This window comes from Danio rerio, chromosome 9, assembly GCF_049306965.1.
Source record: "Danio rerio strain Tuebingen ecotype United States chromosome 9, GRCz12tu, whole genome shotgun sequence".
Taxonomy (NCBI): Eukaryota; Metazoa; Chordata; class Actinopteri; order Cypriniformes; family Danionidae; genus Danio; species Danio rerio.
In genome coordinates this window covers 27,111,785-27,125,272 of record NC_133184.1, presented here as the reverse complement: position 1 = coordinate 27,125,272, position 13,488 = coordinate 27,111,785, and the positions used below count along the sequence as shown (strand labels likewise).

At 37.6% G+C, this 13,488-nt stretch overlaps 1 long non-coding RNA gene across 1 annotated transcript in view; it reads left to right on the top strand.

Annotated features, from left to right (window-relative positions):
- LOC141376133 (uncharacterized) overlaps nucleotides 1-13,012 on the top strand; it is a 44,493-nt gene extending 31,481 nt beyond the window's left edge. Inside the window, exon 4 of the long non-coding RNA XR_012385401.1 lies at nucleotides 12,492-13,012. This is a non-coding gene — a long non-coding RNA (uncharacterized lncRNA). The remainder of the gene's footprint in view (nucleotides 1-12,491) is intronic.
- Nucleotides 13,013-13,488: the final 476 nt, after the last annotated feature.

The window sequence follows — 13,488 nt, the reverse complement described above, 5'->3', positions numbered from 1 at the left end:
GAGGTAAAAAGGTATTTATGGATACCTATTTAAATGTGTAAAGTATCACAAGCAATGTATCAAAAAACCTTTGAATTCCTGAAATAAACTTTGCAATTGGGTATAATCCAGCGGAACTCTTTAATAATGAGCTGAACTCCCCTTTCTCTCTATGCAGTATTGGATAAATGTAATGTAATGTAATGTGTATTTATATAGCGCATTTATTGTGTATGGCCATACACCCAAAGCGCTTCACAATCATGAGGGGGGTCTCTCCACACTACCACCAGTGTGCAGCATCCACTTGGATGATGCGACGGCAGCCACAGGACAACGGCGCCAGTGCGCTCACCACACACCAGCTATAGGTGGAGTGGAGAGACAGTGATCGAGCCAATTCGATGGAAGGATGAACACAATATGCAGCCTGTTCCTCTTTCTTTTTCTACTTTGGAGAAGAGAGAGGCGAACAAAGCATCACTGCTTAAACTGATTCTGAAATGTTTTATGTTTTTTGGGAATGGATTAATACGCAATAGACTCAGTGTCTATAGCATATGAATACAAAAGAAAAATGCATAGAAAATTTTCAGACTTCAGTGAGCAAAGACTTTAACAATGAACAAGACTCAGCAAAGTGTGTGAGAATGTGAGGTGTATAAATTGTCCAAGTAATGAGTCAATCATCAGCTTCAGCTTTGTGTGTCAATGTCTGAATGATTGTCAGCTGTGGCAGAAGTGATAAGTGCAAAGACTTCTGAGAGTTGTAGTTCATATCAGTGGCACATTTGTAGTTCTCCAGCAATCTGCACATGCTAAATCAGGCCCTGCACATGGATTCTTACATTTGTAATTGGAATTTATTTCCTACTCTGTTCAAAAATGGCCGGAAAGAGCAAAACAGAAAGATTATGAAAGTTCAAAGGGATATTTTAGCCCCAAATCATTAATTTTGTTCTTGTTGTTGTTGATTTACTAACCCCCAAGCCATGTAGTTTTTTTTCTTCAGTAAAACATTAAATATTTAGAACTGTAGCACTTGGTAAACCGTCAAATCCAGGTTACCCAGCAAACCTGTGGCTCCAGATAATACTGTACACTATAGCCTTATAAAAAAAAGAAACAATTGTTCCATTTAAGAAACTGAACATGTTTTATAACATTTTTACCTATAAACTTCATTAAATGAATGTGTTATCATGTGAAACATTTGACAACTCTAATTATGATCATTAGCAACAACAAAGAGCATAAATTGTGGTGCCAATAAAAATTAAATAGAAGCCATGCAAACATGAATATGTTTGGATAAACATATCTCTTTCTAATGTCAGCTATTTTGGTAAAAAAATAATAACCAGGTATCTTTTAAAGGCTTTATGTAACGTGTGTAGCTTTTTTTTCCACCTTGGCAGAAGAAAAGGAATCGCTATTGATTTCATATGCAGCACTAACACTGCATCACCTTGTGGAATCGATCAGCTGTTCAAGTGCTAAAGAGTGATTGCAAACTTGTGCAAAAAATACACCTCATTAATGGAAAACTAGACCACTGTTTTACTAAATGGACATTCAGACTGTTGAAAATCAGCTGTGTCTTCTACTTTATTTTATGGATTACGTATAAAGAGATGGGTCCAACAATTTTTCACAGATTCTCAGACAAGATCCTATCCAAATAACTCGAGGGATGAGGACTTTATAAGAAGTAAAGGTACTATAGTGTTTTTGAAGCCTTGTTTGCACTTGGTGATAACATGCGTTTTCAGTTTATCTGTATTACTGAGAAACATAATTTTTTTCACCTGGTATTAACATGTGTGTTTTGTTATCTCAAGTGTTCAAATGTAACTTCCCTCTTCTTTAGCCACATCCATATTTAGTTTTGCAGAGTTCTATTAATGAACAGACTCATGTGCAGTTTGTAAACAGGAAAGTGACCCCCCAAAAGCCCTCAAACCTACCAGACATCACGATAGACATTACGATGCTGAGCTAGCATCGCGAATACTCCACCCCGCCCTCCCCCGCCCCGTTGCGTCGCAGCAGCAACTCATTCGCAAAAAAATACACACTTAGGCCCCGTTTACACTAAAAAGTCTTAGTTTTAAAATGGCATTTTAGAACGAAAGTGATCCATGTCCACACTTGCGTTTCACCTAGCATTTTTGAAAAGCCCTTCTTCCACACTATACCCCTGAAATTGCACATCACGTGACCACACACAAACACACTCTGTCATTTACTGCAGCATATGCGCGTGTCTGAGCTTTAGCAGTAAGCGGGTGCTTTGAGCACAAAACCCCAGAGAGCAGTGCAAGTTATTCAAAGATGTACTGCTGGATCTCATCTCACTATAGTTGTTAAACTTGATATTTAATTCATCTTGTCTCTATCTAACAACTCTTCGGTCTTTTGAATATGTCAGGTAACGTGCCACAGCATCAGTACACTGCTTCAATCTGTCACTTTCACGTGTGTTCTTAGTAATTTTATTAAAAACCTTAGATACTGTTGGTTAGTTGCTGTTGGTTGTGCACCTTTTTTTACCAACCAAGTTTGTCGACTCCATTAAAACGACACAGATCACTTTCTGTGTACTTTTAATCTAGCCTATTCATGCCAGAGTCTCGTGGAAAAAGTAACTGACAGGTGGTAATTTGTAACTTAGCTTTAATTGTTTATGATTTGGTTATGGGTAAAACAAAGACCATGTGGGTCAGGCAGTTGAAACGGTAGGTAACAAATAATGAATTAGTTATGAATTAATTAATTCTTCATAAATAATTAATTCACTGCCGCCTACAACGAAGATGCTATCGTCCATTGCGATGTTTCACATTTGATGTCGTACAATGCAAAATTGATTGACATCACCCAACCCTAATGTAAGCCTTGTTAAAACTGTAACAAATATGGAGAGTAAAATAGCTTAAAATTTTAAAATACATAACATTATTAGAACGAATTGAAGATTAAATAAAACGTTAAGCCTATAAAAATCAACAGCTTATAAATAAATTAAGTCATTCAAAAATACTATAGTTATTTAGTGAAGAGCAGTGAATCTCTCACCTTGATCCACTGTTTTGTTTTGATAACAGAGATGTCCTTTAAGAATGCACAGATCAGAATCCCGGAAGGATTGACAGGTATGGTCAGTGGTCTTTTATGGCTGTTTGAACTACTTACAATATGAAACCTATTCATGCATGTCCCAAACTACATCTACATCCAAATAAATCTGAATTTAGCATCATCAACTTCATTTTAATAACATGAGTAAAATAGAATCTTGGGAGTGTGAATCAAAATATTTGATGAATCTGACTCCAGTTGAGCTGTTATAAACCTCAAAAGTATTAAAGGTTTAGTACACCAAAAAATGAAAATTCTGTTATTAATTACTCACCCTCATGTGGTTTCAGTCCCCTATGTTTGTTCATCTTCAGAACACAAATTAAGAAAACAGATCAAATCCAAGATTTCTGTGAACCTCTCTAGACAGCAATAGTCCAGAGACTTTCAAAGTCCAGAATAGGAACCAAAGGCATTGTTGAAATATCCCATGTGAATTCAGTGATTCCACTGTACTCATACAAAGCTCCAAGAACACTTTTGTGCATCGAAAAAAGTTAAAATTACTTCATTATCTTCCACTTCAGATTAGGATGCACATTTACTACAGGAATGATTGAATCCTATGATGGTTACCCCTTATTTTGATGGTCCAAGATATTTATTTCAAATCCAAGTTATTTTGCAACTGCATGTCAATTTACTCTCATTAGAGTATAAGTAGACTGTTTTATCAAGATTAATAGAAACAGGATTGATTGAATGGACACTACAAAGCCTACTAAGGCAGTTTACACCTAGTATTTAGGTGTGTTTTAGTAGTTTGTATAGATAAGGGAGTAACATTCCTGTTTACATCTCTATATTATTTATATTTTATTGTTTTGTTTTGCTTTTCTGATGAGTTAGTTGACATGTAGTGCAAAGTGTGGTCTAAAGGGGATCATTAATTTGTAAACTGGATGTTAATTCAGTAACAACTGGCTACTTCGGTGAATGAGGGAGTTGCTTTAGACCAGCGGGTTTGCTTGTGACTCATTAATGAGTTGCACTGAATGACTCATTAAATAGAATCAATTCATAATAACGAACTGCAGACATTCATAAACCATTAATGGAACTACTAACATTACATGTAAGAATTATTCTGAATAAGAACTCACTGATGACCAATTCATCTCTCGACATTTTTCTACCGCAAACATAAATGCGAGGGGAAATTGTTGAGAGAAAACAAGAAAAACAGTCAGCCATCTAATGAACGGTCCAGCATAGCCTTGGGAACCCAAGACAACTGTTGTCTTGTCATCTTTGGCACTTTCTTCTCCGGCCTAGAAGAGAAAGATCATCGGAAAGAGTGAGAAAGTGTGTGAATTTTCCCACTGTTTTTGGCTGAGCTGAGTGACTGCATGGTCTGTGCGTTTAGTGGCTGCTAATCGTCTCTTCCCATCGTTGTTGTGGAAGTGCATCCTGTGCCAAGGCCTGAACCACCCTCGCCTGGCACGATGCCTGGACCATCTCGCCCAGGCTGCATAGCTGAAGTGGCTTGTGGAGCCAGCATGGACACGCAACCCAGCGGGACGCTCCGCACAACACCGCCCGGCATTAAAAGAGAGCAGATCTGTTCCATTAGCATGCACATGCTAGCGCTGAAAATACATTCCTTTCATGCCAAAGCATAGATCTGTGCACTTGCTGTACTTTATGAAATCTATATGTTTTTCTTTTAGTGAGAATACAAATACATCTATTTGATGTTGACATGATATTCAATAATGCAGTGTATAGTAATAATATACATGCACCGTATTGTAGTCAAGTGCACTTCAATCAAAATACTGTGAATGATTATTTATTATTTGAATGTTTCATATACTCATATGATTTAGCATATTCAGATTGTATTCATAGTGGAATTTATCACAGAACCGAATTTAAGAAAAAGACCTAAAAGGGTATTTATTTTCAGGCATAAAGATTATCACATTTTAATCTAGCCTACAACATGGCCAGGGTATTAATTGTAAATGATCTGATTGTTTATAGGTGAATTGTTAACACTATTCTTTATCAACAATCTTATTTATTAATCTGTATTATTAATCTTAGATTATGTCAATTTATCATAGATGTTAATTTGTAGTCAGCAGCTATGTTTCCATCCACCTACTTTTATGTGCATTTTGGATAAGCGCATAAAATATTGGTTGATGGAAACGGCAAGATGTGCATCAGTCTTGAAAATGCACATAAAAAACAAATTCACATCTTAGTAGGATATAGAACTGCCAGATTCTGGCTAAATTGAGGTTTCATGGCCGTGAATACATCATTACATGAAGAAAGAAATGACATTTTTGGGTCAATTATACCTTATAAATACAGTATGTGACTCTTTCAACACCATTTGGAGGTGTCCACAATGCTAAACTACGTATTTAACCAATGTGAAGGCCGCCTTTGCTTCTCTCCTGAACTTGAAAACATAATTGGCAGAATCGTTGATATGCTGAACTAAGATCGTCTAGGGCAGGGGTGCCCGAACTCTGTCCTGAAGGGCCGGTGTCCAGGAGAATTTAGCTCCAACCCTAATCAAACACACCTGAACCAGCTAATCAAGCTCTTACTAGATATAGGCTGCGCCCGAAACCGCCTACTACGCAGTAGGTACTGCGTTTGAATTTAAATGTACTACCCGGCCGTTGGAAAAGTACGTTCTATACAGTATGAATGTGAAATGTATAAATGGAATTCGTACGTACTACATCCGCCATTTTGTCATAGTCACGTGACCTATCTGCGTCAGTTGCGTCGCTTTACTCTCATTCATGAATTCGCTCGTGGGGCATCATGGGATAGCGCAGCGTGCATGGGATGCGCACTCCAGAATCTCGCCGGAAGTAGCAAGTCATCCGGGTACTTCTCGCATACTGATTTTCGAATTTTATGAATTTGGACATACTACTCGGCTCGTTTACTGATTTTAGCGTACTGTATAGTATGGAAGTATGCGGTTTGGGACGCAGCCATACTTGATCTCCAGGCAGGTGTGTTGGAGGAAGTTGGAGCTAAACTATGCAGGACACTGGCTCTCCTAGACCACATTTAAACACTCCTGGTCTAGGGAGTCAAATCAAGATTGCAATCTTTTTTCGATTAATCGTGCAGCTCTAGAACTTTTTTTTCTGATAAGATGCGCATAAACTACGATGGAAACAGGTTCACTGAAAAAATTCCAATATGCGCATTAAAAAATCATGTCATCAGGTCATGTGGTTTTGTTATAAAAGATTATGTTATGATAAAAATGTGTGTGAATGGACAAACCAGCAGGCTAAACACACTGTAAAACATCTGAAATGTTGTTTTGGTCATTCTAAAATGCCTTAACTATTTCAGTATTAGTGTTATTATATTATTAATTACCTCCTGAGCTGTCAAGAGCATCTGCGCTCTGTGTCTCATGCCTTCAAATGTCACCATTCATTCATTGCATGTCGGGATTATCTTCTGAGGGACAAGTCGTTTTTTAAATAAATAAAAGATTGACACAGCTTCTTCTACCGCTACAAATTCCGTTTTTACTTTGGCACGAGATAATCAGGAAGTGACAATTTTGTTCTTTTTGACTTGTTGTATGGAAACACTGTGTGACAATGAACTGACATTCAGAATTCCGGTGAGGGCTCCCTCTGCAGGTTGGATGAGTGGTTGTCAGTTCTGTTTGTTACACACTGCTAAATTTGCACGTTTTTTGTGCATAGCTAATGATTAATAACTCATTAAAATCATATAACATTAACAATAATTTCTGTAACGTAGCTATTTCTCACTACTGATGTTAGTTCATGCATTAACTGTTTATCAATAAACTTATTGTAAGTGTAACCTATTGTACTTTATAATTGCAATTTAGTTGGTTAGTTAATTGTACTCTAAATATTCATTAACCTTCATCATGAAAAAAGCTTCACTATTCCAACTAGAAAAAAGACATATTCATATGCCTAAATGTTCAAATCCAAATCTGACTTGAATGCAATTTGTATGCTACAATTCTCCCATAAACTGTTCTGCGATTCACTCTATAAATCTAATTTGCATGTAAAAAAGCATGCATACATAAAACAGTGCATTAATTCAAATAAATCACCGGAAAACATGATTTCACAGTATTTTGCAAGTGATTAAACTGGATGTTTTTTGCGCAATCTGCAGTTTTTTTTTTTGTTTTTTTTTTTTGCGCTCAGACAAAGTGAATTTGCGCATATAATTCTCGAAATGCAGGATATTTGTTCAAATATTAATGTCACATCTTGAGGATTACAATCGTTCCAGTGATTCTGTGAGGGTGTTGATGATTATCATATGAGGACGCATTTCTGAATTGTAATCTTCTTAATTAGCGCTCGCAGTCATCTGTTGTGTTCATCAGTGGTGATGTAAATGGCTGCATTAATAATTGATTGTTGGCACACTGATCTCTATAGCTGCATGCTCTTAACAGATGGCCTGATGCTGAATTGAGCTTTCTGCAGCTGTTGGTTACAAGTTAAGACAGGTATCGAACTAGATTTAATATCTTCCAAAAAGTCTTTTTGCTGCTTCCAATGTATTTCTCCATTACAAGGGCATGAGCGCATACCCCTCATTTTTTTGGGCGAACTTGACATACTGTGCTACATATTCCAGATTATTTGCTCTTTGTTAGGAGTTTTTTATTTTATTTTTTTATTCCGCTTGGTCAGCTGACTAGATTTGTTACTGCCAAGGTTGTCCTTAGATACCCTTGTTGCACCTAGTCTTTGCAATTCAAGTCTAATCTGTTACACGGGGAAAGCGCAGCCGTGTAGGAGGGAAACAACATCAATCTTACAGCTGTGAAGATGTCACGCAGCTTACCTATTTCCACCCCTGCTGTCCCGAGCAGCCGTAGTGCACATGCTTTGACCTGTTTAGTAGCTCTTGAGCCCTGCTTTCAGATAAAATATTATTGCGGGAGCAGCAAGGTCTTTTGTAAGAATGCCCACGCAAGGCCTTGCCAGGTTGCGGCTGAGTGTATCACTAGCATCGGATTCCATCCCCATGGAGAGACCGAACCAAGGTAACCAAGGGGCTGATGAATAAATAGTATCCCGCTTGCTTTACTGTGAAAATGGTTGCCGTTGCGTGGCGGCGGCAAATGGCACATAAGCAATAGAAAAGACCACAATGAGTAATAGGTTTTGCATTATACTACAGTGCTGTATCATTGCTACTGAAATGATATTACCTGTATTTACCTGCTCACAACACAGATTTTAGTGCCACACTAAATAAGTTTTGCTGAAACTGTAAAAGATTGGAACTTCTTTCCCAAATTTTTCAAACTGTGCATTTGTATAAGCAACATTCATACACACTTACAATAAGCAGCTTGCATACACACTTACAATAGTTTTTTTTTACTATTCAGGCCCTGTTTACACTATTGCGTATTAGTTTAAAAACGGCATTTTAGTGCGAAAATGATTCACGTCCTCATTGGTGTTTCACCTAGCCATTCTGAACAGCCCTTCTTCCACACTACACTGCTGAAAACATACATCACATGACCATACACATCCACTGTAGCGTATGTGGAGTTTGGAGCTTCAGGCAATCAGCGGGTGCTTTGAGCACACCTCCCCAGTTAAGAGCAGCATATGTCAGACAGTTCATCAAGGACATACCGTTAGATCTCATCTCACAATAGTTGTTAAACTTAATATTTATTCATCAGGTCTCTAACGACTGTTCGGTATTTTGAATTACTTGTTCTCATGTAACATGTTTTGGCTGAGCGCAAAAATAAATTAATATATTCATTTATGTAACCACATACACAGATTCTGCACATTTGACTTATTGCTTCCCTTTATTTCCTATATTGTATAAACTTATTTTTTGTTATACTATTATAATGGCCATTATTGGTTATTAAAACTGATATTCAGCAAAAGAAACTGGGTATGTTTTGTGTTTTCAATGAAAATGAAAGGAGGCAGCTATGTTAGGCTCTGTTTTGTTATAATTGTGCAAACAGGGAAAATGACGGTCATATAAATAAATAGCTACACAGTGCCTCAATATTTTTGGCAATTTTTCCAGCACTTTTTTACACAGCAGATGCCCTTCCAGCCGCAACCCATCTCTGGGAAACATCCACACACACTCACTCATTCACATACACACACACTCATACAATACAGAAAATTTAGCCCACCCAATTCACCTGTACCGCATGTCTTTGGACTGTGGGGGAAACCAGAGCACCCAAAGGAAACCCACACAAACGCAGGGAGAACATGCAAACTCCACACAGAAACGCAAACTGAGCCGAGGCTTGAACCAGCGACCTCTTGCTGTGAGGCGACAGCCATACCTACTGCGCCACTGCATCCCCGTATATATACATTTTATATATATATATATATACACACACACACACACACACACACACACACACACACACACACACACACACACACACACACACACACACACACACACACACACACACACACACACACACACACACACCCATATAATGTACTTAATATTAAGGACAAAACCTCAATCAGGTATGCCTCTATTTTCAGATGTCTCCGTTTCCCCCCACACTTACGGACACTGAGCAGCAGCATTTTAAGAAGGAAACAGCCTCTTCACAATTTCCAAAATGCTCTGTTTCCGGGGCTCGAAAACTCTGGGGTAGTGTGGACGGAAGGCGTAACTTATGCTTTTTAATACTAAAATATATTAGTGTAAACGGGGTCAACGCTGAAGCAGGCTGGTGTTTGTTTCACAGCTAGAAAACACAAATCTTGAGATGGAACAACAACAGCACTACTGAATATAGCAATAACCATTGATGCGGTGAGCTGAATGGAAATCAGCTATTGTTCTTTAAACAACTTGATTATAATTGTTGTGGGAATGGGCTGCACAGTGGCACAGTGGATAGCACAATCACCTCACAGCAAGAAAGTAGCTGGTTCGAGCCCCAGCTGAGTCAGTTGTTATTTCTGTGTGGAGTGCATGTTCGCATGGGTTTCCTCCAGCTACCTTGGTTTCCACCACAAGATTAAAAACATGTGATATAGGTGAAAATAGGCAGGCTAAATTGTCCATAGTGCATGTGTGTAAATGGATTTGTATGGATGTTTCCCATTGATGGGTTGCAGCTGGAAGGCCATCCGCTGCGTAAAACATGTGCTGGATAAGTGACGGTTCTTTCCACTGTGGTGACCCCAGATAATAAAGAGACTAAGCCCAAAAGAAAATGAATGATCTGTTGCGGGCATGCACAAGCACAGCAAGTAATTGCATAACAGACTGTGACCTACATGGTAAAATTAGTATTTATACTATAATTACAATTATAGTATTTATACATACATGTATACTTAAAATACTTACACTACATAAAAGTATACAAGTATACTTTTAGAGGTGCCATAGAGTGCATCAGTTAGAGACGGTTAGGGGGCAGGTTGGGAGGCAGCTATGGCCTAATGTAATAGTTAGACTTGGGATTTAAAGGTCGCGGGTTAGAGTCCAGGCAGTGATTGTAGGTGGTGGGAGTGAATAACCAGCACACTAGGTAGTTGGTAGTGCGCCTCACAGCAAGAAGATTGCTTGTTCGAGCCTTGGCTGGGTCAGTTGGCGTTTCTGTGTGGAGTTTGCATGTTGAATATATATACTGAATATAAATGTTTTAAGGCTGTAAAACCCCCCACTACACAATTTTCTCAGATAAGCATTACATTTTCACACTTTTCTCTCTTAAAAACTCACATAACTTATACCTTCCTTTAGCTTCTCCAGAAGTCCAACTTTTTGTGTGATGGTTGGCATCTTTCTCTGTCTGTTTGGTGCTCAGGTGCCTTTGACAGTGCAAAACGTTTCATCGACACTATGGGGTTTGTTGGGGAGAAAACTTGCAAACATACCATCCAGCACCTCAGAGTCACACTGCCAGCGATCAAAGAGTTATGTTCATTTGGTGAGCTGAATACATTCTGTACTGTACAGGAGACAAGGCATAGAGGAGATTCAGAATGGTCCACAGCCAATCAGGACACAGAACAAAATGCACTAATCAGGACGCAGAACACAATCGCTGTAAGAAAAAGCATGTCAAATTGCACAAAATTTCCAACAAAAAAACTGCAAAACTGTCTCTCTATTGAGTTCGATGCCTTGTTAAATATTTTAAAATCGTTTTCAACCATAGTAACCTAATATAAACCAAAGACACATTATAATGAATCATTAAAACAACAACTATTCATGTGGTAACCATTGCACAAACAAAATAATTGACTCTGGTGCATTGAATTATTGTAAAATACTACACACCCAAGGAGTAACCACTTTAAACAGCCTGTCGTCAGTTACTCATTTCTTAACAATTCAGAATTATAAAGCACTTTTTCTTAATTATGGGCAGAATTTGAGGACAAACAATAAAGTGTGATTAAGATGTGCTGCTTAACAGAATCGCACTGTGCTGAGAAATAATTTGCACAACCCACTAAACCGCATGCTGCAGGCTAGTTGCAAATATACTTTGTATTTAGTACATCATGATCCCCAGATAGCATGCCACAAATAATGTCCTGCTTGCTATGGACTTATTTAAATGTGCTCAAACTTTCCCATAAATACATATTTTCTTTTCCAAATGTAGAAGATTCAGTTCCTGAATAATAAGTAGAATATATTTTTGCTGCTAGCCTGCAGCACCATTGCTGGCCTTCTCATTAACAGAGTGCTTCACGCACTGATGATATTTCATACATGTTGAGCTTATTATAAATATTATAATGAGATTAGAAATAAATTTGCTGTTGAGAAGGCGCAAAGAAAAGACCTTTTTCTTCATTATTTACAGATGAAAAGGATTGTGTGTGTATGTGTGTGTGTTCGTGCTCAAGTTTTATGTGCACAAAATAGAATGAAACGCAAATACTTCATTAATCAAAAGAAACTGAAATCACTTTGGCAGCCTGCATTTACATGTATATTTCTATCATGCAATAAATTAAAAAATTATTACAAAACAATAATGATATGTTTACACTGTTAGTACACGTAGACATATATTTATGGCACCAAATACTAATTAAATGTATATAGCCTTTTTTTAAAGGCTAAATTGTACCTTAATGAATACAAAGTATACGCACATTGACCTTGTGGTGGAATCAGTTTATTAATCATGGGGAAAAGTATTCAAGATGATGATTTGCTGTATTTTTCATTTTTCTGTTTCTTTATTGGAACTTAATAATACACTTGATAGAGGAGCAGTAGCGTAAAGTAAATACAAACACTCAAATTAATGTAATTTTACTTCACTACTTTCCTTCAACCTGCAGTCAATACTATTTTTTTCTTGTCTATAGGAATTAGAAAAATCTGTCCTGTGATTTCTCTCCAATCAAATTGCACATACAAGGTAAATCGCATCATAATGATCTACCTCAAGACATAATTGGAGCAAACTGTTTGGAAACGTTAAAAGTGTTCAAGAAGATGTCTTAAATCTTTACACGCATTGACCCAGAGACTGTTTAGATGCATGTCACTGATGCTGAATGTTTACTGTCTGATGACCAACATGGCCTTAAACACCCAGCATGCACAGGGCGTCAACATGATGTCAGATTGACATTGTACCCCAACGTTGCATCATCATGGGGATGTTGCATTTTTTGAAAATTAAGTTGACGTCAAAACTCAACATCTGGCTGACGTCAATGTCCAACGTCCAACCTAAAATCAAACAAATACCAACGACTAATGATGTTACAGCTTGACGTTTTGTGGACGTTACCCCTATGACGTCTATCAGATGTTGGATTTTGGTTGTCATACCTGATGACTAAATGTCAGTATTTGACATTAATAAATGGTTAAATGGTTTAAGATGTTGGCTCGATGTTGGATTTTGGTCATTTTTCAACACAACCTAAAATCAACCACATATCAACGTCTAAGGATATTACAGATTGACATTGTGTGGATGTTGCTACTATGACGTCTATCAGATATGCGATTTTGGTTGCCATACTTGACGAATAAATGTCAGTATTTGACGTCAATATTGGTCGCTTTTCCATCAGTCAAAACATTCCTAGCTTGGGTTAAAGCAAAAAAGCATTGCAAAAGGCCCAGAATTATCAGCAACGCCACTGTGTGTCATATACTTTTTTTGTTAGTAATGTTTAAATATCACAGTTATGGCCAGTATAGGTATATTTCAAACCCCCTAATTTGCATCATAATGATATTTCATTATTTAATCACGATTATTGTCAATACAGGTACATCAAGACACCCCTGATACATGCACACTGTATTTGTGCTGGTTCAAAACCTATTATTAGATCTGTTATGCAT